At 37.6% G+C, this 26,088-nt stretch overlaps 3 non-coding genes across 3 annotated transcripts; 2 read left to right on the plus strand and 1 right to left on the minus strand.

Moving 5' to 3' along the window:
• Window positions 1-253: 253 nt before the first annotated feature.
• Window positions 254-361, plus strand: LOC112725566 (small nucleolar RNA R71). Its single transcript, XR_003164666.1, has one exon. It is a non-coding gene; the product is annotated as a small nucleolar RNA R71 (small nucleolar RNA).
• A 17,360-nt stretch (window positions 362-17,721) lies between these two features.
• Window positions 17,722-17,830, plus strand: LOC112725263 (small nucleolar RNA R71). Its single transcript, XR_003164382.1, has one exon. It is a non-coding gene; the product is annotated as a small nucleolar RNA R71 (small nucleolar RNA).
• A 6,397-nt stretch (window positions 17,831-24,227) lies between these two features.
• LOC112725320 (small nucleolar RNA R71) lies at window positions 24,228-24,335 on the minus strand. Its single transcript, XR_003164436.1, has one exon. It is a non-coding gene; the product is annotated as a small nucleolar RNA R71 (small nucleolar RNA).
• Between the last annotated feature and the right edge of the window lie 1,753 nt (window positions 24,336-26,088).

The following is a 26,088-nucleotide window of genomic DNA, read 5'->3' on the forward strand; positions in this document are numbered from 1 at the left end:
ATATTTTATCCTGAGCCAATATGGCATTCAGAGTATCAACCTCAAGAACTCCCTTCTTCATAGGCGTCCCATTATTCACAGGATTCCTTTCAGAAGTGTACATGAACTGGTTATTAGCAACCATGTCAATGAGTTCTTGAGCTTCTGCAGGCATTTTCTTTAGGTGAATGGATCCACCTGCAGAAGTGTCCAGTGACATCTTTGATAGCTCAGATAAACCATCATAGAATATATCCAGGATGGTCCATTCTGAAAGCATGTCAGAAGGACACTTTTTGGTCAACTGTTTGTATCTTTCCCAAGCTTCATAGAGAGATTCACCTTCTTTCTGTCTGAAGGTTTGAACATCAGCTCTAAGCTTGCTCAGCTTTTGAGGAGGAAAGTACTTGGCTAAGAAAGCCGTGACCAGCTTATCCCAAGAGTTCAGGCTATCTTTGGGTTGAGAATCCAACCATAATCTAGCTCTGTCTCTTACAGAAAAAGGGAAAAGCATGAGCCTGTAGACTTCAGGATCTACTCCATTAGTCTTTACAGTATCACATATCTGCAAGAATTCAGTTAAGAACTGAAAAGGATCTTCAGATGGAAGTCCATGAAACTTGCAGTTCTGCTGCATCAGAGAAACTAATTGAGGTTTCAGCTCAAAGTTGTTTGCTCCAATGGCAGGAATGGAGATGCTTCTTCCATGTAAATTGGAATTAGGTGCAGTAAAGTCACCAAGCATCTTCCTTACATTATTATTATTTTCGGCTGCCATCTCTTCTGCCTGTTCGAAAATTTCTGAAAGGTTATCTCTGAATTGTTGTATTTTAGCTTCTCTTAATTTTCTCTTCAGAGTCCTTTCAGGTTCTGGATCTGCTTCCACAAGAATGCTCTTATCCTTGCTCCTGCTCATATGACAAGGAAGAATGGACAGAAAAATAATAATAATAATAGAGATCCTTTATACCACAGTATAGGGATCCCTTTGTGAGTGGAAGAAAAGAGGGGGAGACAAAGCACGTGATGTAAAAGAAGAAATGCAACTGTACGAATGGAAGAGATGTGAGATGAGATGTTAGGATATGAATGAATAAATAGAATGAGATGGGGGAGGAATAATTTTCGAAAATTATTTTGAAAAAGGGTTAGTGATTTTTGAAAATTGGTTTTTTGAAAATTGTTAGTATTTTTTTCGAAAATTTTTTTTTTAAAATAAAAATAAAAATAAAAATAATTAGTAAATAAAAAAGAAATTTTTGAAAAAGGGGGAGGTATTTTCGAAAATTAGAAAGGGAGAATTAGTTAGGTGGTTTTGAAAAAGTTAAGAAATAAACAAAAAGTTAGTTAGTTAGTTGAAACAAATTTTGAAAACCAATTTTGAGAAGATAAGTAGTTAGGAGGTTAGGAAAGATATTTTGAAAAGATATTTGAAAAAGATAAGATGAGAAGATATTTTTGAAAAGATATGATAGAAATTAGTTTTGAAAAAGATTTGATTTTTAAAATCACAATTAATGACTTGATTCATAAGAAATCACAAGATATGATTCTAGAACTTAAAGTTTGAATCTTTCTTAACAAGCAAGTAACAAACTTCAAATTTTTGAATCAAAAAATTAATTGATTATGTTATTTTCGAAAATATAAAATAAGAAAAGATTTTTGAAAAATATTTTTGGAATTTTCGAAAATAACTAAGAATTTTGAAAAAGATTTGATTTTTGAAAAAGATTTTGAAAAAGATAAGATTTTCAAATTGAAAATTTGATTTGACTCATTGGCAACAACTTGATTTTAAAAATTTTTGAAAAAGTCAATCCAAATTTTCGAATTTGATGAGAGAAAAAGGAAAAGATATTTTTTTGATTTTTGAAATTTTTATGAAAAACATGAAAAATATGCAATGCATGAAATTTTTAGATCAAAACAATGAATGCATGCAAGAATGCTATGAATGTCAAGATGAACACCAAGAACACTTTGAATGTCATGATGAACATCAAGACACAATTTTGAAAAATCTTTAATGCAAGGAAAACATGCGAGATACCAAACTTAGAATTCTTTGATGCTTAGGCACTAAGAATTCAAGAATGCATATGATAAACATGAAAAGACACAAAACAAAAAATCATCAAGATCAAACAAGAAGACTTACCAAGAACAACTTGAAGATCATGAAGAACACTATGAATGCATGATATTTTCGAAAAAATGCAAGATGCATATGCAATTGACACCAAACTTATAACATGACTCAAGACTCAAACAAGAACACAAAAATATTTTTGATTTTTATGATTTTCTAATTTTTTTTTTGGATTTTTTTTTTCGAAAATAATATGAAAAAGAAAAAATAAGGATTCCAAAATTTTTAATATGAATTCCAGGAATCTTGCCATGTTAGTCTAAATCTTCAGTCCAGGAATTAGACATGGCTCACTAGCCAGCCAAGCTTTCAATGAAAGCTCCAGTCCAAAACACTAGACATGGCCAATGGCCAGCCAAGCTTCAGCAGATATGGATACTTTTCATGTATAGAACAACTAAGTGTGTGAGAATCTCTTCATTTGTGATGGTAAGTTGAAACCCCAGTCCAAAAATTAGACATGGCTTACAGCCAGCCAGGATTCAACAAATCATCATGAAACACTAGAATTCATTCTTAAAAATTCTGAAGAAAATTTTTGAAAACATTTTTATTTTTATTTTTTTCGAAAACAAAAGAGAAAAATTTTTTTTTTGAAAATATTTTTGAAAGATTTTTGAAAAGAAAACGAAAAGAAAGTTACCCAATCTGAGCAACAAGATGAACCGTCAGTTGTCCAAACTCAAACAATCCCCGGCAACGGCGCCAAAAACTTGGTGCACGAAATTGTGATCTCCAGGCTCAAACAATTCCTGGTAATGGCTCCAAAGCTTGGTGCTCTGATCTTAATTCATAATATGTCACAACTTCGATACAACTAACCAGCAAGTGCACTGGGTCGTCCAAGTAATACCTTACGTGAGTAAGGGTCGAATCCCACGGAGATTGTTAGTATGAAGCAAGCTATGGTCACCTTGTAAATCTCAGTCAGGCGGATATAAAGTGATAATGTTGTTTTCGAATATTATATAATAAAATAGGGATAGAGATACTTATGTAAATCATTGGTAGGAATTTCAGATAAGCGAATGGAGATGCTTTTCGTTCCTCTGAACCTCTGCTTTCCTGCTATCTTCATCCAATCAGTCTTACTCCTTTCCATGGCTGGCTGTATGCAAGGGCATCACCGTTGTCAGTGGCTACATCCCCTCCTCTCAGTGAATAATATGCTCACGCACCCTGTCACGGCACGGCTATTCATCTGTCGGTTCCCGATCATGCTGGAATAGGATTCACCCTCCTTTTGCGTCTGTCACTAACGCCCAGCACTCGCGAGTTTGAAGCTCGTCACAGTCATTCAATCATTGAATCCTACTCAAAATACCACAGACAAGGTTTAGACCTTCCGGATTCTCTTGAATGCCGCCATCATTCTAGCTTACGCCACGAAGATTCTGGTTAGGAGATCTAAGAGATACTCATTCTAGCTTAATTCATGTAGAACAGAAGTGTTTGTCAGGCACGCGTTCATAAGGGAGAAGGATGATGAGCGTCACACATAATCATCACCTTCATCACGTTCTTGGGTGCGAATGGATATCTTAGAAGCGAAATAAGAAGAATTGAATAGAAAACAGTAGTACTTTGCATTAATCTTTGAGGAACAGCAGAGCTCCACACCTTAATCTATGGAGTGTAGAAACTCTACCGTATGAAAATACATAAGTGAAGGTCCAGGCATGGCCGTGTGGCCAGCCCCTATGGTCTAAGAACAATGCGTTCAAAGATGATCCTAAGATCCTAAGATGATCAAAAGATACCTAATACAATAGTAAAAGGTCCTATTTATAATAAACTAGTCACTAGGGTTTACATGAGTAAGTAATTGATGCATAAATCCACTTCCGGGGCCCACTTGGTGTGTGTTTGGGCTGAGCTTAAGTGTAGCACGTACAGAGGCCATTTGTGGAGTTGAACGCCAGTTTCTATGCCAGTTTGGGCGTTCAACTCTGGTTTTGGATCCTTTTCTGGCGCTGGACTCCAGATTTGGGCAGAAGGCTGGAGTTGAACGCCAGTTTACGTCGTCCATTCTTGGCCAAAGTATGGACTATTATATATTGCTGGAAAGCCCTGGATGTCTACTTTCCAACGCAATTGGAAGCGCGCCATTTCGAGTTCTGCAGCTCCAGAAAATCCACTTTGAGTGCAGGGAGGTCAGAATCCAACAGCATCAGCAGTCCTTTTTCAACCTCTGAATCTGATTTCTGCTCAAGTCCCTCAATTTCAGCCAGAAAATACCTGAAATCACAGAAAAATACACAAACTCATAGTAAAGTCCAGAAATGTGAATTTAACATAAAAACTAAGGAAAACATCCCTAAAAGTAACTAGATCCTACTAAAAACCTACTAAAAACAATGTCAAAAAGCGTATAAATTATCCGCTCATCACACGCCCTTGTGAATGCTTGAGAATTCTTCTCTGGAATTTAGTACTGGCATGCCACACCCAGCTCCTGACGTGGCACGCTAGTTTATTTTTGTGGCGCTTGCTCTATGTGGCACGCCTGTTTCACACGCCCAGCTTCTTTGTTGCTCTCTTCCCATTTTTGATGTTTTTTCACCTGAAATTCAGCACAACTCATCTCAAAGTAATGTACCATATTATTCGTCAAATAATGCATGAATTGCAATGATTAAATGAGATTTATGCTCTTTTATGGTCATCTTTATGCAAGAAAGAAGGGTAGATGATGCAAGTCATCACATTGCAATAATAACTGGGAGCTTCTGATTATCCTCAAGGTAATCATACTTGAGGTGGGGTGGAAGGGGCTTCAACTCTATTTTCTGTTCATGGCTAGGCACTTGATCATCTGGAGCTAGTGATGGTGGCAAGGTGTCTTCAGTAAGCTCAGAGGGTTTCCCCACACTTGGACCTTGCTCCATGTGCATCTCTTCTACTTCCTCTTGGTGAACTGTAGCTACAGTCTCATTAATGATGTCGCACTGGAAGATGGAATGATGATCTTTCGGGGGGTGCTTCATAGCTTCATCCAGGTTGAAGCTCACTGCTCTGCCATCTATCTCAAAAGAGTAAGTTCCTAAGATGGCATCCAATTTGAACTTTGAAGTCTTCAGGAATGGCCTTCCAAGCAGGATGGATGATGGTCTTCCTGAGTCATTGGGGGGCATCTCCAAAATATAGAAGTCAATAGAAAATGTGAGCCCCTTAATGCTCACCAGCACGTCCTCAGAAATTCCAACCACCAAGATTATGCTTTTATATGCCAAAACAAAACGAGCTACTGACCTTTTCAAGGGAGGGAGCCTCAGAGCATCATATACAGATAATGGCATAATGGTAACACATGCGCCTAAATCACACACGCAGTCAAAAATATGTACACACCCAATGGTACACGTAACCATATATGGCCCCAGATCCCCACATTTTTCTGGTATGGCACCCATTAAAGCAGATATAAAGCTACCTAAGGAAAGAAACTTCGCATATTTAGGTACTTGGTGAATGCCATCAAAAAGGGGAATGGTTACCTCAACCTTGTTAAAGATCTCCACCATCTTGGGGTCGAGCAACATCTGCTTTCTGGACTTCCTAGCAAGGTGTGGAAAGGATATAGGGACGGCGTCTCTTGTAGCTTCAGCTTCCTTTGGTGCGCTATTCTCTGGTTGAGTTTCTTCTTCATCAACCATGTCTTGTACTTCATCCTCCTCTTCAACATCCTCTACCTTAACAACATCTTCAACTTGAATATCTTCCTTGGAGCTTGGCTCCTCATGACTCCTCTCTTGTAGTGTGGTTCCAGACCTCAAAGTGATGGCATTGATTCCACCTTTGGGGTTGGGTAAAGGTTGAGAAAGAATTGTACTGGAGCTTGAAGGTTGATTGTTGGGAGTAATTAATGAATCCATCCGAGAGATTAGAACTTATATGGTCGAGCTAAGACCATTTATGGAAGAGTTAATTATATTCTGAATGTCTTGTTGTCCTTACGTAATAGTGTGAAGCATCTAATCATTAGAAGAAGAAGGGGGTAAGTAATTTGAGGGGCCTGCTGTTGGTTGTTCTGAGGCGCTTGAGACTGCCTTTGGTGTGGTGCTCGGTAAGGCTGGTTTTTGTTCTGCTATCTGTTGTTGTTGTTCCACCTCTGATTTCCACTGTTGTCTCTGCCTCCTCTGTTGTAGTTTTCCCTCTATCCCTGGTTGGAATTATCTCTCCATCCTTGGTTGGAATTGTCTTGCCAACCTTGATTGTAGTTTCCACCTTGGTTATAATTGTCGCCTAATTGATAGTATCCTTGGTTCGGGCGGTCATAAAAATTATGAGTAGCTGCCAAGGTGTTGTCTTCTTGTTGGAGCTACGGACACTAATCAGTGTAATGAGTGTAGCAGGCACATATTTCGCACACTCTTTGAGGAACCAACTGTTGACATTGTTGTTGTGGGAGAGGCTGAGGTTGTTGTTGATTCAGCTGTAGCTGCTTCAAGATGTTGGTCATCTCTCCCAGAGTCTGTGTGAGAGTAGCAGTCTCACTGCTAGAAGAAACCTCCGCAATAGCCTTGGGGTGGTTGTTCCTGTGTTTGATATTCCGGGTAGACTCAGCTAGATCGGTGATCAGTTGCCACACTTCTGTCGCCGTCTTGTACTTCTTCAGAGAGCCATTACTTGCAGCATCTAATGTAGTCTTATCCGGAGGCTTCATGCCTTATGTGAAGTAGCTGATCAACACCAACTGGTCAATCTTGTGGTGAGGACATGAGTCGAGGAGATTCCTGGAGCATTCCCAATATTTGTAGAGAGTCTCTAACTCGCCTTGTATAATGCAAGAAATTTCTTTCCTTAGTCTATCTGTAACTTCAGCTAGGATGTATTTCTCCAGGAACTCCCTTCTGAGCTGATCCCAATTGGTAATGACTGCTTCAGGTTGAGTGTAGAACCACTCCCTTACCTTTCCCTCAAGAGAAAATGGGAAGGCATACAGCCAAATAGTAGTTTCATCTACACCATGACGCCTAGTAGTTGAGCAGGTAAGCCATGAAACTTGGGCAGTAAGTTGATTAGCACAGTCTTCAGTTCAAAATCTGCAGCCAGATTTGGGTGATGCACCTGATACGATTGCAGTGTAAAGTTTGGAGCTCCTACTTCCTGGAGAGTAATCCTTCTGGGCTCTGCCATATAACCTGCACATAAATCAACCAAATTAGTATAAGAGGAGCTTGTTTCTTCCTCAGATGGCGCTTCAGATTCACCCTCAGATAAGACTGGTGAATTGGTAAGAACCACTTCACCACCGTCAGAGGCTAACTGACGCCGAGCTCGCCTAATACGTGAAATAGTTCTTTCAATTTCAGGATTAAATGCGGCTAAGCTCGGTTCAGGCAGTGAACGCGTCATTCAAGGAAAGAAACATACAGCTCATGGTAATAAAATAAAATAAAATATGCAAATTGTAAAATTAAAAATATTTACACCAACCAATAATTTAGCACACTATTGCAACTCCCCGACAACGGCGCCAAAAATTGACGTGGCAAAAATTTGCCAATTCAGAAATTATACATAGAACAGCATTGCAAGTACAGTTCTTAACTGACGAAAGTTCTGCTTATCAATTTAAAAAGGGTTGTCACAAATTTAGAATAAAATACTGGGAGTAGAAATTCCAGGTCGTCTCCCATCGAGTTGACAAAATAGTGCTATTTTATTGATCAGGAATTTTTTTGAGAAATTTTAAGAGTTGGAGAACAGAAAAATAAATGATTGTAAATTAAAGCAATGAAAATTAGCAAGAGAATTTATATATTCAAAATAAAAGCCTTGACCGGGAGAAGATTAATTGGAATTTATATCCTTGTTGGATTTTTCCAAGTGTAATGGTAATAGGTTGCTGCTTCTACTTAGTTATCCCTTACCAAATAAAAGAAAGTCAAGTAACTAACTAACCAACTCTGAATCCCAAATCCTAATCCTTTCCTAAAGAAGGATTAGAGTAAGAGACTAGAGAGCCAGCCAAAAACTTCCAATTTCCAATTAACACTTGAGTATTTCAACACAAGAGTCTCCTTTTAACCAATTCCCAAGTCAAGTTGGGAGTCTACTCCATTGGCATGGTTACCATTCTCATAGACATATGAATGGAATAAAAAGATTACATGTAAATTCAAATAAAGTAATAACAGAAATTTAATTAAAGGTAAAAATAATTCTTTGCATTAATAAATTCCAAAACCATAAACATCCATATCTGAATAGTGTTAATAGGTAATTAAAAGAGTAAAGGAATAAGGAATAAGGAAACAAACTAGAATAGTGGAAACTTCAACGAAGGTAGTAACTCTTCTCAATATCCAAATCAAAAGCAAAAAATACTAAAAACTATGAATGTGAAGGAAACCTAGAGGAGGTAGTATTTTCCCTCTAAGATTCCAATCTAAAAACTCAAAACTATGCGAATGAGAATGTGTGTTGAGTCTCTGCTTGTCCCTTGGCTCTAATCTGTGTTTCTAGGCCGAAACCTGGGTCTAAACTCAGCCCAAAATCGCCCCCAGCGTACGCCGTCAGTCACGCGTACGCGTCAAGTACGCGCACGCATCGCAGTGGAAAGCTCCAAGTCACACGCACGTGTGAGCCATGCGTGCGCGTCGATACTCGCTGGTTATCTCCTTTATTTCTTGTGCTCCTTCCATTTTTGCAAGCTTCCTCTCCATCCTCTAAGCCTTTCCTGTCCTATATAGCCTGAAAACACTTAACACACAGATCACGGCATCGAATGGTAAAAAGGGGAATTAAAATACACAATTTAAAGGCTTAGGAAGCAGGTTTTCAATCATAGACCAGAATTAGGAAGGGATTGTAAAATCATGTAAATTGTATGAATAAGTGTGCAAAGACTTGATAAAAACCACTCATTTGAGCACAAGATAAACCATAAAATAGTGGTTTATCAGTTACCTCAACCTTTTTGAAGATCTCCACCATCTTGGGGTCGAGCTCCATCTACTTTCTGGACTTCCTAGCAAGGTGTGCAAAGGGGATACGGATGGCGTCTCCTGTAACTTCAGCTTACTTTGGTGCGCTATTCTCTGGTTGAGTTGCTTCTTCATCAACCATGTCTTGTACTTCATCCTCCTCTTCAACATCCTCTACCTCAACAACGTCTTCAACTTGAATATCTTCCTTGGAGCTTGGCTCCTCATGACTCCTCTCTTGCAGTGTAGTTCTTGACCTCAAAGTGATGGCATTAATTCCACCTTTGGGGTTGGGTAAAGGTTGTGAAGGAATTACACTAGAGCTTGAACGTTGATTGTTAGCGGTAGATAATGAATCCATCCGGGAGATGAGCACTTGTAAGGTAGCGTTCAGACCGTTTATGGTCGAGGTAAGTGTATTCTAAATGTCTTGTTGTCCTCGCGTAATAGTGCGAAGCATCTCATCATTAGAAGAAGAAGGGGGGTAAGTAATTTGAGGGGCCTACTGTTGGTTGTTCTGAGGCGCTTGGGACTGCCTTTGGTGAGGTGCTCGGTAGGGCTAGTTTTGGTTCTGCTGTCTATTGTTGTTGTTCCACCTCTGATTTTTACTGTTGTCTCTGCCTCCTCTGTTGTAGTTGTCCCTCCATCCCTGGTTGGATTTGTCTTGCCAACCTTGATTGTAGTTCCCACCTTGGTTATAATTTCCGCCTTGTTGATAGTATCCTTGGTTCGGGCGGTCATAGAAATTATGGGTAGCTGCCAAGGTGTTGTCTTCTTGTTGGAGTTGCGGACACTCATCAGTGTAATGAGTATAGCAGGCACATATTCCGCACACTCTCTGAGAAACCAACTGTTGACACTGTTGTTGTGGGGGAGGCTGATGTTGTTGTTGATTCAGCTGCAGCTGCTTTAGTATGTTGCTCATCTCTTCCAGAGTCTGTGTGAGAGCAGCAGTCTCACTGCTAGAGGAAACCTCCACAATGGCCTTGGGATGGTTGTTCCTGTGCTTGACTTTTCGGGTAGACTCAGCTAGATCGGTGATCAGTTGCCATGCTTTTGTCACCGCCTTGTACTTCTTCAGAGAGCCATTACTTGCAGCATCTAGTGTAGTCTTATCCTGAGGCTTCATGCCATGTGTGAAGTATCTGATCAACACCAACTGGTCAATCTTGTGGTGGGGACATGAGTCCAGGAGATTCCTGAAGCGTTCTCAATTATCGTAGTGAGTCTCTGACTCACCCTGGATAATGCAGGAAATTTCTTTCCTCAGTCTATCTGTAACTTTAGCTGGGAAGTATTTCTCCAGGAACTCCCTTCTGAGCAAATCCCAATTGGTAACGACTACTTCAGGTTGAGTGCAGAACCACTCCCATGCATTTCCCTCAAGAGAAAACGGGAAGGCATATAGCCAAATAGTAGTTTCATCTACACCATGACGCCTAGTAGTTGAGCAGGCTGTCTGAAAATCCCTGAGGTGCTTGATAGGCTCTTGAGCAGGTAAGCCACGAAACTTGGGCAATAAGTTTATTAGTGCAATCTTCAGTTCAAAATCTGCAGCCAGATTTGGGTGACACGCTTGATACGGTTGTAGTGTAAAGTCTAGAGCTCCTACTTCCTAGAGAGTAATTCTTCTGGGCTCCGCCATGTTACCTGCACATAAATCAACTGAATTAGTAGAAGAGGAGCTTGTTTCTTCCTGGATGGCACTTCAGATTCGCCCTCAGATAAGACTGGTAAATTGGTTGTGACTACTTCACCACCCTCAAAGGCTAACCGATGCCGAGCTCGCCTAATACGTGAAATAGTTCTTTCAATTTCAGGATCAAACGCGGCTAAGCTCGAATCAGGCAGTGAACACGTCATTCAATGGCAGAAACATACATCTCATAGTAATAAAATAAAATAAAATATGCAAATACATAAAACTAAAAATATTTACACCAACTAATAATTTAGCACATTATTGCAACTCCCTGGCAACGGCGCCAAAAATTGACGTGGCAGAAAAGTGCCGATTAAGAATTTATAGTGAGAATAGTTTGTAAGTTCAGTTCTTAACTGACAAAAAAATCCGCTTATCAATTTAGAAAGAATTATCACAATTTGAGAATAAAATACTGGGAGTAGAAATCCCACGTCGTCTCCCAATGAGTTGACAAAAGAGTGCTATTTTATTGATTAGGAATTTTCCGAGAAATTTTAAGATTTGGATAACAGAAAAATAAATGATTGTAAATTAAAACAATGAAAATAAACGAGAGAATTTATATAATCAAAATAAAAGCCTTGACCTGGAGAAGATTAATTGGAAGTTCTATCCTTGTTGAATTTTCACAAGTGTAATAATAAGAGGTTGTTGTTCTACTTAGTTATCTTTTACCGAATAAAGAAAAGTCAAGTAACTAACTAACTAACTCTAAATCCCAAGTCCTGATCCTCTCCTAAGGAAGGATTAGAGTCAGAGACTAGAGAGCTAGCCAACAACTTCCAATTCCCAATTAACACTTGAGTATTTCAACTCAAGGGTCTCCTTTTAACCAACTCCCAAGTCAAGTTGGGAGTCTATTCCATTGACATGAATACCATTGTCATAGACATATAAAGGGAATAAAAAGAAGACATGGAAATTCAAATAAAGTAATAACAGAAATTTAATTAAAGATAAAAATAATTCTTTGCATTAATAATAAATTCCAAAACCATAAACATCCATATCTGAACAGGCTTAATAGGACATTAAAAGAGTAAAGGAATAAGGAAACAAACTAGAATAGTGGAAACTTCAACGGAGGTAGTAACTCTTCTCAATATCCAAATCAAAAGCATAAAATCCTAAAAACTATGAATGTGAAGGAAACCTAAAGGAGGTAGTAATTTTTCTCTAAGATTCCAATCTAAAACTCAAAACTATGCGAATGAGAATGTGTGTTGAGTCTCTGCTTGTCCCCTAGTTCTAGTCTGTGTTTCTGGGCTGAAAACTGGGTCCAAACTCAGCCCAAAATCGCCCCCAATGTCTTATGAGATTTCTGCACGTGGCGCACGTCACGCGTACGTGATGAGCGGATAATTTATACCCTTTTGGCATTGTTTTTAGGTAGTTTTTAATATGATTTAGTTACTTTTTATTATATTTTTATTAGTTTGTGTGTTTTTCTGTGATTTCAGGTATTTTCTGCCTGAAATTGAGGGACCTGAGCAAAAATCTGATTCAGAGGCTGAAAAAGGACTGCAGATGCTGTTGGATTCTGACCCTCCTGCACTCAAAGTGGATTTTCTGGAGCTACATAAGCTTAATTGGCACGCTCTTAATTGCGTTAGAAATTAGACATCTTGGGCTTTCCAGCAATATATAATAGTCCATACTTTGCCCAAGATTTGATGGCCCAAACGGGCACTAAAACCAGCCTAAAACGTTTTGGCGTAAAACGCCATAACTGGCACCAGAATTAGAGTTAAACGCCCAAACTGGCACCCAAGCTGGCGTTTAACTCCAAGAACAGCCTATGCACATGAAAGCTTCAATTCTCAGCCTAAGCACACACCAAGTGGGCCCCGGAAGTGGATTTCTGCACTATCTGCACTTAGTTACTTATTTTCTGTAAATTCTAGTAACTAGTTTAGTATAAATAGCACTTTTTACTATTGTATTCATAGAATTTTATCATCTTTTGATCTCTTTTGATCTAGGGACAATTGTTCATATTTTGAGAGGCTGGCCTCATGGCCATGCCTAGACTATTTTCACTTATGTATTTTCTACGGTGGAGTTTCTACACCCCATAGATTAAGGTGTGGAGCTCTGCTATTCTTCATGAATTAATGCAATTACTACTGTTTTCTATTCAATCACGCTTGATTCTATTTCTAAGATACTCACTCATACTTCAATCTGGAGAATGATACGATCCGTGACACTCATCATTATTCTCAATGCTATGAACGCGTGCCTGACAACCACTTCCGTTCTATCTGAGCTGAACGTAGTCATTAGGCGACAGCTTGAGTGTGTATCTCTTGGGTATCTAATACACGGACCGAGTCCGTGAGATTAGTATCTTCGTAGTATAGGCTAGAACCAATTGGCAGCATTCTTGGGATCTGGAAAGTCTAAACCTTGTCTGTGGTATTCCAAGTAGGATCTGGGAAGGGATAACTGTGACAAGCTTCAAACCTGCGAATGTTAGGCGCAATGATAGTGTGCAAAAGGACAAGGGTCCTATTCCGACGCTAGTGGGAACCGACAGATGATTAGCCGTGCGGTAGCTGTACATGGTATTTTTCATCAGATGATTAGCCGCTTAGGCCAGGATTTTATTCCTTTAGGCCCTCCTATCCACTGATGCTCAAAGCCTTGGATCCTTTTTATTACCCTTGCCTTTTGGTTTTAAGGGCTATTGGCTTTTTGCTCTTGCCTTTTGGTTTAAAGCGCTTTTGGCTTTTTCTGCTTGCTTTTTTTCTTTTTCTTTCTTTTTTTCGCTATTTTTTTCTCTTTTTTTTTCTTCAAGTTTTTGTATTCACTGCTTTTTCTTGCTTCAAGAATCATTTTTATGATTTTTTAGATTATCAAATAACATTTCTCCTTTTCATCATTCTTTCAAGAGCCAACATATTTAACAGTCATGAACAACAATATCAAAAGACATATGCACTGTTCAAGCATTCATTCAGAAAACAAAAAGTATTGTCACCACATCAAAATAATTAAACTAGTTTTAAGGATGCATTCGAAATCATGTACTTCTTGTTCTTTTGTTTTTAGAACATTTTTCATTTAAGAAAGGTGATGGATTATAGGACATTCATAACTTTAAGGCATAGACACTTAGACACTAGTGATCATATAGTAAAGACACAAACATAAATAAAACATAAAGCTCAAAAATCGAAAAACAGTAAAATAAATAGACAAGGAGATTAAAGAATGAGTCCACCTTAGTGAGGGTGGTGTCTTCCTCTTCTTGAAGAACCAATGGTGCTTTTGAGCTCCTCTATGTCTCTTCCTTGCCTTTGTTGCTCCTCCCTCATAACTCTTTGATCTTCTCTAATCTCATGGAGGATGATGGAGTGCTCTTGGTGCTCCATCCTTAGTTGTCCCATGTTGGAACTTAATTCTCCTAGGGAGGTGTTGATTTGCTACCAATAGTTTTGTGGAGGAAAGTGCATCCCTTGAGGTATCTCAAGGATTTCATGGTGGGGGATTTCCTCATGCTCTTGTTGAGGTCCATGATCTCTTATTTGTTCCATTCTTTTCTTAGTGATGGGCTTGTCCTCTTCAATGAGGATGTCTCCCTCTATGTCAATTCCAGCCGAATTGTAGAGGTGGCATATAAGGTAAGGAGAGGCTAACCTTGCCCAAGTGGAGGACTTGTCAGCCACCTTGTAAAGTTCTTGAGGTATAATCTCATGAACTTCCACCTCCTCTCCAATCATGATACTATGGATCATGATGGCCCGGTCTATAGTAACTTCAGACCGGTTACTAGTAGGAATGATTGAGCGTTGAATGAACTCTAGCCATCCCCTAGCCACTGGTTTGAGGTCATGCCTTCTTAATTGAACCGGCTTGCCTCTTGAGTCAATTTTCCATTGCGCTCCTTCCTTACATATGTCTATGAGGACTTGGTCCAACCTTTGATCAAAGTTGACCCTTCTTATGTAGGGGCGTGCGTTCTCTTCCATTATTAGTAAGTTGAACGCCAGCCTTACATTTTCCGGACTGAAATTTAAGTATCTCCCCCGAACCATGGTAAGCCAATGCTTCAGATTTGGGTTCACACTTTGATCATGGTTCCTAGTGATCCATGTGGTTGTATAGAACTCTTGAACCATTAAGATCCCGACTTATTGAATGGGGTTGGTGAGAACTTCCCAACCTCTTCTTTGAATCTCATGTCGGATCTCCGGATACTCATTCTTTTTAAGCTTGAAAGGAACCTCAGGGATCACTTTCTTCTTGGCCACAACTTCATAGAAGTGGTCTTGATGGACCTTTGAGATGAATCTCCCCATCTCCCATGACTCAGAGGTGGAAGCAATTGCCTTCCCTTTCCTCTTTCTAGAGGTTTCTCTGGCCTTAGGTGCCATATATGGTTATGGAAAAACAAAAAGCTATGATTTTACCACACCAAACTTAAAATGTTTGCTCGTCCCTGAGCAAAAGAAGAAAGAAAGTAGTAGAAGAAGAAGAAGAATGGAGGAGAGGGAGAGGGGTGTGTATTCGGCCAAGGGAAGAAGAAAGGGTTGTGTTGTTTGAAAATGAAGAAGGAAAGAAGGGTTTATATAGGGGTGGGATGGGAGTTTGGGTTTGGCCATTAGGGTTGGGTTTGGGAGGGAAAATAGTTTGAATTTTGAAGGTAGGTGGGGTTTATGGGGAAGAGAAGATGGATGTGAGTGGTGAAGAGGTGATGGGAAAGAGTGATTGAGGTGATTGGTGAAGGGTATTTGGGGAAGAGAATTATGAAAAGGAGTGAAGAGGAAAGAAGAAGTGGTGGGGATCCTGTGGGGTCCACAGATCAAGTGGGGTCAAGGACTTAACATCCCTGCTCCAATTAGGCGTGTAAAATGCCCTTGCTGTGCAATCCTGGCGTTTAATGCCAGATTGCTGCTTGTTTCTGGCGTTAAACGCCCAAATGTAGCTTGTTTCTGGCATTTAACGCCAGGAAGATGCTTGTTTCTGGCATTAAACGCCAGCTTGGTGCTTGTTTCTGGCGTTAAACGCCAGACAGATACTTGTTTCTAGCGTTTAAATGCCAGACTGCTCTCCTCCAGGGTGTGCTATTTTCAATGCTGTTTTTCATTCTGTTTTTGATTTTTCAGTAGTTTTTGTGACTTCACATGATCATCAACCTAATAAAAAAACGAAATAACAAAAAGAAAATAAAATAGATATAATTAAATAACATTGGGTTCCCTCCCAACAAGCGCTTCTTTAATGTCAATAGCTTGACAGTGAGCTCTCATGGAGCCTCACAGATGTTCAGAGCATTGTTGGGACCTCCCAACACCAAACTTAGAGTTTGAATGTGGGGGTTTAACACCAAACTTAGAGTTTGGTTATGGCCTCCCAACACCAAACTTAGAGTTTGACTGTGGGGGCTTTGGTTGACTCTGCAGTGAGAGAAGCTTTTCATGCTTCCTCTCCATGGTTATAGAAGGAGATCCTTGAGTTTTAAACACAAGGTTGTCCTCATTCAATTGAAGGGCCAACTCTCCTCTGTCCACATCAATCACAACTCTTGCTGTGGCTAGGAAGGGTCTTCCAAGGATGATGGATTCATCCTCATCCTTCCCAGTGTCTAGGATTATGAAATCAGCAGGGATGTAAAGGCCTCCAACCTTTACTAACACGTCCTCTACTTGTCCATAAGCTTGTTTTCTTGAGTTGTCTGCCATCTCTAATGAGATTCTAGCAGCTTACACCTCAAAGATCCCAAGTTTCTCCATTACAGAGAGTGGCATTTAGTTTATTCCTGACCCCAGGTCACACAGAGCCTTCTCAAAGGTCATGGTGCCTATGGTACTGGGTATTAAGAATTTGCCAGGATCCTCTTTCTTTTGAGGTAATTTCTGCCTGCCCAATGCATTCAGTTCATTGGTGAGCAAGGGAGATTCATCTTCCCAAGTCTCATTACCAAATAATTTGGCATTCAGCTTCATGATTGCACCAAGGTACTTAGCAACGTGCTCTTCAGTAATTTCTTCATCCTCTTCAGAGGAAGAATACTCATCAGAGCTCATGAAGGGCAGAAGGAAGTTCAATGGAATCTCTATGGTCTCTAGATGAGCCTCAGATTCCTTTGGTTCCTCAAAGGGAAACTCCTTATTGGTCACTGGACGTCCCAGGAGGTCTTCCTCACTAGGATTCACGTCCTCCTCTTCCCTTGTAGGTTCGGCCATGATGGTCAAATCAATGGCCTTGCACTCTCTCTTTGGATTCTCTTCTATATTGCTTGGGAGAGTACTAGGAGGAGTTTCAGTGACTCTTTTACTCAGCTGGCCCACTTGTGCCTCCAAATTTCTAATGGAGGACCTTGTTTCATTCATGAAACTCACAGTGGCCTTAGATAGATCAGAGAATATATTTGCTAAGCTAGATGGATTCTGCTCAGAATTCTCTGTCTGTTGCTGAGTGGATGATGGAAAAGGCTTGCTATTGCTAAACGTGTTTCTTCCACCATTATTAAAGCCTTGTTGAGGCTTCTGTTGATCCTTTCATGAGAAATTTGGATGATTTCTCCATGAGGGATTATAGTTGTTTCCATAGGGTTCACCCATGTTATTCACCTTTGCTATTGCAGGGTTCTCAGGATCATAAGCTTCTTCTTCAGAAGAGGCCTCCTTAGTACTGTTGGATGATTCCTTCAATCCATTCAGACTCTGAGAGATCATATTGACTTGTTGAGTCAATATTTTATTCTGAGCCAATATGGCATTCAGAGTATCAATTTCAAGAACTCCCTTCCTCTGCGGCGTCCAATTACTCATAGGATTCCTTTTAGAAGTGTACATGAACTGGTTATTTGCAACCATGTCAATGAGTTATTGAGCTTCTGCAGGCGTTTTCTTTAGGTGAATGGATCCACCTGCAGAATGGTCCAATGACATTTTAAATAATTTAGACAGACCATCATAGAATATATCCAGGATGGTCCATTTTGAAAGCATGTCAAAAGGACACTTTTTGGTCAGTTCCTTGTATCTCTCCCAAGCTTCAAAGAGGGATTCACCTTTTTTTTTGTCTGAAGGTTTGAACATCCACTCTAAGCTTACTAAGCTTTTGAGGAGGAAAGAACTTGGCTAAGAAAGCCGTGACCAGCTTATTCCAAGAGTTCAGGTTGTCCTTAGGTTGAGAGTCCAACCATATTCTAGCTCTGTCTCTTACAGCAAATGGGAAAAGCATAAGCCTATAGACATCGGGATCAACCCCATTGGTCTTAACAGTATCACAGATCTGTAAGAATTCAGTTAAGAACTGAAAGTGATCTTCGGATGGAAGTCCATAAAGCTTGCAATTCTGTTGCATCAGAGAAACTAATTGAGGTTTCAGCTCAAAATTGTTTGCTCCAATGGCAGGGATTGAGATGCTTCTTCCATGTAAATTGGAATTAGGTGCAGTAAAGTCACCAAGCATCTTCCTTGAATTGTTATTATTTTTGACCATGTCTCCTTTTTTTTCGAAAATTTCTGTTAGTTTTTCTCCAGAGAGTTGTGCTTTAGCTTCCCTTAGCTTCCTCTTCAGAGTTCTTTCAGGTTCAGGATCAGCTTCAACAAGAATGTTCTTATCCTTGTTCCTGCTCATATGAAAAAGAAGAAAACAAAAAAGAAAATTTGGAATCCTCTATGTCACAGTATAGAGATTCCTTTATGTGAGTAGAAGAAGAAAAGAAATTCGAACACAGAAAGATAGAAAGGGTTCGAATTTTTAAGAAAAAGAGGAGTGTTAGTAGATAAATAAAATAATTAGAAGGAGATGAGAGAAAAGAATTTTTGAAAATTAAATAAATTAAAATAAAAATACTTTTGTTTTTAATTTAAAATAAAAATTAAAAATTCGAAAATTAAGCAAGGAAAATTAAATCAAATTAAATTAAATTTAAAACAAATAGTTAATTAAAAAGGAAATTTTAGAAAAAGGGGAAGGTTATTTTTGAAAATTAGAGAGAGAATTAGTTAGGTAGTTTTGAAAAAGATATGATTGAAACAAAAGGATAGGATTAACTGAAAAAGATTTGAAAATTAATTTTGAAAAGATAAGAAGTTAGAAAAGATTTTGAAATTGATTTTGAAAAAGATATGATTGAAATTTAACTTGAAAAAGATTTGAAAAAGAAATTTGAAAAGATTTGATTTTTGAAATCAAAGTTGATTACTTGACTAACAAGAAACTAAAAAGATATGACTCTAGAGTTTAAAGATTGAACCTTTCTTATTAGGCAAGTAACAAACTTAAAAATTTTGAATCAATGACATTAATTGTTAGCATTAATTTTGAAAATATGAAATAAAAATAAGAAAAAGATTTTGAAAATAATTTTGAAAGTTTCAAAATTTATAAAGGAAAAATAAAAAGGATTTGATTTTTGAAAAAGATTTGAAAACGATAGAATTTTTAAATTGAAAATTTGATTTGACTCATAAGAAACAACTACATTTTAAAAAATTTTGAAAAAAGTCAACTCAAATTTTCGAATTTGATGAGAAGAAAAAGGGAAAGATATTTTTTTTATTTTTGAATTTTTAATGATGAGAGAGAAAAACACAAAAAAGACACAATGCATGGAAATTTTAGATCAAGACACATGATGCATGCAAGAACACTTTGAATGTCAAGATGAACACCAAGAACACTTTGAAGATCAAGATGAACATCAAGACTTATTTTTGAAAATTTTCAAGAAAAGAAACACATGCAAGACACCAAACTTAGAAATTTTCAAACTTTAGACACTAACAAATTGAAAATGCATATAAAAAACTAGAAAAGACACAAAACAAGAAATTTTAAAGATCAAACAAGAAGACTTATCAAGAACAACTTGAAGATCATGAAGAACACATGCATGAATTTTCAAAAATTTTAAGAAAAATTAAAAAAATGCAGTTGACACCAAACTTAAAAATTGACACTAGACTCAAACAAGAAACATAAAATAATTTTGATTTTATGATTTTATAAAAAAAAATTTTTGGATTTTTCGAAAATTATTTTGGGAACAACGAAAAAAAGAAGAAATTTTTTTTATATTTTTCGAAAATAAAAAATAAAAAGCTTAAAATTAAAATAAAATTACCTAATCTGAGCAACAAGATGAACCGTCAGTTGTCCAAACTCGAACAATCCCCGGCAACGGTGCCAAAAACTTGGTGCGCAGAAATCGTGACGGTTCATTCCTTGGTAACGGCGCTAAAAACTTGGTACGCACGTTCATAATCTTAGTTCTTTGTCACAACTTCGCACAACTAACCAGCAAGTGCACTAGGTCGTCCAAGTAATAAACCTTACGTGAGTAAGGGTCGATCCCCCGGAGATTGTCGGCTTGAAGCAAGCTATGGTCATCTTGTAAATCTCAGTCAGGCGGATTTAATTGATTATGGTGAATTGATAATTAAAATATAAATAAAACGTAAAATAAAGATAGTGATACTTAGGTAATTCATTGGTGAGAATTTCAGATAAGTGTATAGAGATGCGTTCATTCCTCCTGAACCTCTGCTTTCCTATTGTCTTCATCCAATCATTCATACTCCTTTCTATGGCAAGCTGTATATTAGGCATCACCGTTGTCAATGGCTACATCCTGTCCTCTTAGTGAAAATGGTCCAATGCGCTGTCACTGCATGGCTAATCATCTGTCGTTCTCGATCATACTGGAATAGGATCCATTGATCCTTTTGCGTCTGTCACTACACCCAGCACTCGCGAGTTTGAAGCTCGTCGCAGCCATCCCTTCCCAGATCCTACTCGGAATACCACAGACAAGGTTTAGACTTTTCGGATCTCAAGAATGGCCGTCCATGGATTCTAACTTATACCACGAAGACTCTGATTAAGGAATCCCATAGATATTCATTCAATCTAAGGTAGAACGGAAGTGGTTGTCAGGCACGCGTTCATAGGTTGGGAATGATGATGACTGTCACGATCATCACATTCATATTGAAGTGCGAATGAATATCTTAGAATCGGAATAAGCTTGAATTGAATAGAAAAACAATAGTACTTTGTATTAATTCATGAGGAACAGCAGAGCTCCACACCTTAATCTATGGTGTGTAGAAACTCTACTGTTGAAAATACATAAGAACAAGGTTCAGGCATGGCCAAATGGCCAGCCTCCCAAGGAGGGTTCAATCATCAAAACATGATCAAAAAAAGATGTAAATACAATAGTAAAAAGTCCTATTTATATTAAACTAGTTACTAGGATTTACAGAAATGAGTAAATGATGCAAAAATCCACTTCTAGGGCCCACTTGGTTTGTTCTTGGGCTGAGCATTGAGCTTTACACGTGTAGAGACTTCTCTTGGAGTTGAACGCCAGTTTGTAACCTGTTTCTGGCGTTTAACTCCACTTTGCAACCTGTTTCTAGCGTTTAACTCCAGAATGCAGCATGGAACTGGCGTTGAATGCCAATTTGCATCGTCTAAACTCAGGCAAAGTATGGACTATTATATATTTCTGGAAATCCCTGGATGTGTACCTTCCAACGCAATTTAGAGTGCGCCATTCGAAGTTTTGTAGCTCCAGAAAATCTACTTTGAGTGCAGGGAGGTCAGAATCCAACAGCATCTACAGTCCTTCTTCAACCTCTGAATCTGATTTTTGCTCAAGTTCCTCAATTTCAGCCAGAAATTACCTGAAATCACAGAAAAACACACAAAGTCATAGTAAGGTCCAGAAATGTGATTTTTATTTAAAAACTAATAATAATATACTAAAAACTAACTATGTAAAACTATGTAAAAACAATGCCAAAAAGCGTATAAATTATCCGCTCATCAGAATCACATAAGTATCTCTTTTTTTATTTTATGTTTTATTTATATTTTAATTATCAAAACCTCATAACCATTTGAATCCGCCTGACTGAAATTTACAAGGATGACCATATCTTGCTTCAAGCCGACAATCTCCATGGGATTGACCCTTACTCACGTAAGGTATTACTTGGACGACCCAGTGCACTTGCTGGTTAGTTGTGCCGAGTTGTGAAAAGTGTGAATCACAATTTCCCACACCAAGTTTTTGGCGTCGTTGCCGGGGATTGTTCAAGTTTAGACAACTGATGGTTCATCTTGTTGCTTAGATTATGTAATTTTATCGTATGTTTAAGCTTTTTATTTTTTTATTTTTTATTTTCGAAAAAAATAATACAAAAATAATTTTTGAAAAATTCAAAAACTAAAAAAAATAATATGTTCTTCAGAATTTTTAAGAATGAATTCTAGAGCTTATTGAGATATGTTGAAGCCTGGCTGGCTGTTAAGCTATGTCTAATCTTTTGGACCGAGGTTTCTACTTTCCATTGTAGAAAGGACATGTCTGTATTTGTATGCTGAAGCTTGGCTGGCCATTTGGCCATGTCTAATTCTTTTGGACCGAAGCTTTAGACTAACATTGCATGAAGCCTAGAATTCTTATTAAAAAATTTTTATCCCTTTATTTTTCTTTTTCCAAAATAATTTTTGAATAATTACAAAAAAATTAATAAAATCATAAAAACCAAAAATTTTGTACTTCTTGTTTGAGTCTTATATCAAATTTTAAGTTTAGTGTCAATTGCATGTTTTAATTTTCTAAAATTTTCGAAAATATATGCATTGTGTTCTTCATTGATCTTCAAGTTGTTCTTGATGATTTTCCTTATTTGATCTTTAAATTTTCTTGTTTTGTGTCTTTTCTTGTTTTTCATATGCATTTTCAAAGTATTAGTGTCTAAAGTTTAAAAATTTCTAAGTTTGGTATCTTGCATGTCTTTCTTTTCTTAAAAATTTTCAAAAATATGTTCTTGATGTTCATCATGATCTTCAAAGTGTTCTTGGTGTTCATCTTGACATTTAAAGTGTTCTTGCATCCATTATTTGTTTTGATATTAAATTTTTATGTTTTGTGTCATTTTGTTATTTTTCTCTTTCCTTATTAAAAATTCAAAAATCAAAAATAATATCTTTCTCTTACTTACCAATAAATTTCGAAATTTTGGTTTGATTTGGTCAAAAATTTTTAAAATTTAGTTGTTTCTTGTTAGTCAAGTCAAAATTTCAATTTAAAAATTCTATCTTTTCAAATGTTTTTCAAAATCAAATCTTTTTCATTTTTCTTTCATGTTTTTTCGAAAATTCTTCAAAATAAATTTTCAAAATCTTTTTCTTAACTTTTATTTCATATTTTCAAATTTATTGCTAACATTTAATGTTTTGATTCAAAAATTTCAAGTTGTTACTTGCCTATTAAGAAAGGTTCAACCTTTAAATTATAGAATCATATCTTTTAGTTTCTTGTTAGTCAAGTAATCAACTTTAATTTCAAAAAAAAAATCAAATCTTTTTAATTTTCTTTTCAAATCTTTTTCAAAATGAAATTCAATCATATCTTTTTCAAAATTTGATTTCAAAATCCTTTTCTAACTTCTTATCTTTTCAAAATTGATTTTCAAATCTTTTTCAATTAACCACTTGACTTGTTTGTTTGATTTTAAAAAGTTTACTATTTCTTATCTTTTTCAAAACCACCTAACTACTTTTCTCTCTCTCTAATTTTTGAAAACCCCTCACCACTTTTTCAAAATTCTTTTTAATTAACTAATTATTTTAAATTCTAATTTTATTTTATTTCTTTTAATAATTTTTAATTCTAGCTAATAATTAAAATAAAAACAAAAATATTTTTCTTTTCTTTTAATTAAAATTCGAATACTCTCTCTCTCTCTCATCTCTTTCTATTTATTTTATTTATTTACTAACACTTCTCTTCTAATAATTCGAACCCTCTCCCTCTCTCTGTGTTCGAATTCTTCTCATTCTATCTCTACCTTATTCTTCTATTCTTTTACTCACATAAAGGAATCTCTATACTGTAACATAGAGGATTCCTCTTCTTTTCTATTCTTTTCTTTTTCATAAGAGCAGAAAAAGGGATAAAGACATTCTTGTTGAAACTGATCCTGAACCTGAAAGGACTCTGAAGAGGAAGCTAAGAGAAGCTAAAGCATAACATTCTGGAGGGGACCTTACAGAAATTTTTGAAAAAGAAGAAGACATGGCAGCCGAAAATAACAACAATGGTGGAGATGCAAGGAAAGTGCTTGGTGACTTTACTACACCAACTTCTGACTTCTATAGAAGAAGCATCTCAATTCCTACAATTAGAGCAAACAACTTTGAGCTTAAGCCTCAATTAGTTTCTCCAATGCAGCAGAATTGCAAGTTTCATGGACTTCCATTGGAAGATCCTCATCAATTCTTAGCTGAATTCTTGCAAATCTGTGACACTATTAAGACCAATGGAGTTAATCCTGAGGTTTACAGACTTATGCTTTTCCCCTTTGCTGTAAGAGATAGAGTTAGGACATAGTTGGACTCACAATCTAAAGAAAGCTTGAACTCTTGGGAAAAGTTGGTCAATGCTTTCTTGGCCAAATTCTTTCCACCTCAAAAGTTGAGCAAGCTTAGAGTGGAAGTCCAAACCTTCAGACAGAAGGAAGGTGAATCCCTCTATGAAGCTTGGGAAAGATACAAGCAATTGATTAGAAGGTGTCCTTCTGACATGCTTTCAGAAGGGAACATCCTATGTATATTCTATGATGGTCTGTCTGAATTGTCTAAGATGTCATTGGATCACTTTGCTGGTGGATCTCTTCATCTGAAGAAGACGCCTACAGAAGCCCAAAAACTCATTGAAATGGTTGCAAATAACCAGTTCATGTACACTTCTAAAAGAAATCCTGTGAATAATAGGACAACACAGAAGAAAGGAGTTCTTGAGATTGATACTCTGAATGCCATATTGGCTCAAAATAAAATATTGACTCAGCAAGTCAATATGATTTCTCAGAGTCTGACTGAAATGCAAGCTGTATCAGGAAGTACTAAAGAAGACTCCCCTGAAGGAGAAGCTTATGACCCTGAGAATCCTGGAATGGAAGAGGTGAATTACATGGGAAAATCCTATGGAAACACCTATAATCCTTCATGGAGGAATCATCCTAATTTCTCATGGAAGGATTAGCAGAAGCATAATCAAGGCTTCAATAATAATAATGGTGGGAGAAATAGGTTTGGAAATAGCAAGCCTTTTCCATCATCTTCTGAGCAACAGACAGAGAATTCTAAGCAGAGTCTCTCTGACTTAGCAACCATAGTCTCTGATCTATCTAAGACCACTCTCAGTTTCATGACTGAAACAAGGTCCTCCATCAGAAATTTGGAGGCACAAGTGGGTTAGCTGAGTAAAAGAGTTACTGAAATCCCTCCTAGTACTCTCCCAAGCAATACAGAAGAGAATCCAAAGAGAGAGTGCAAGGCCATCAATATACCCAAAGTGGCCGAATGCACAGAAAGGGGAACGGCAGTGAATTCCAGTGAGGAAGACCTCAATGGATGTCTACTGGCCACTAAGAAGTTCCCTAATGAGGAACCAGAGGAATCTGAGGCTCATACAGAGACCATAGAGATTCCACTTAACTTATTGTTTCCATTCATGAGCTCTTATAAGTATTCTTCCTCTGAAGAGGATGAAGATATTATTGATGAGCAAGTCGCTTAATATCTAGGAGCAATCATGAAACTGAATGCCAAGTTATTTGATAATGAGACTTGGGAGGATGAACCTCCATTGCTCATCAATGAATTGAATGCCTTGGGGAAACTAAAGTTACCTCAGAAGAAACCGGATCCCGGAAAGTTCTTAATACCTTGTACCATAGGCACCATGACCTTTAAGAAGGCTCTGTGTGACTTGGGATCAGGAATAAACCTCATGCCACTCTCTGTAATGGAGAAACTAGGGATCTTTGAGGTACAAGCTGCTAAATTCTCATTAGAGTTGGCAGACAAATCAAGGAAACAGGCTTTTGGAGTTGTAGAGGATGTCTTAGTGAAGGTTGAAGGCCTATACATCCCTGCTGATTTCATAATCCTATACACTGGGAAAGATGAAGATGAATCCATTATCCTTGGAAGACCCTTCCTAGCCACAGTAAGAGCTGTGATTGATGTGGACAGAGGAGAGTTAGTCCTTCAATTGAATGAGGACTACATTGTGTTTAAGGCTCAAGGATCTTCTTCTGTAACCATGGAGAGGAAGCATGAAAAGCTTCTCTCAACACAGAGTCAAACAGAGCCCCCATACTCAACTTCTAAGTTTGGTGTTGGGAGGCCACCATTAAGCTCTGAGTCTCTGTGAAGCTCTCTAAGAGCTCACTGTCAAGCTATTGACATTAAAGAAGTGCTTATTAGGAGGCAACCCAATGTTATTTAATTATATTTATTTATTTTCCATTGCTATTTTATGTATTCTTTAGGTT

Source organism: Arachis hypogaea, chromosome 11, assembly GCF_003086295.3.
Source record: "Arachis hypogaea cultivar Tifrunner chromosome 11, arahy.Tifrunner.gnm2.J5K5, whole genome shotgun sequence".
In the NCBI taxonomy this organism is placed as follows: domain Eukaryota; kingdom Viridiplantae; phylum Streptophyta; class Magnoliopsida; order Fabales; family Fabaceae; genus Arachis; species Arachis hypogaea.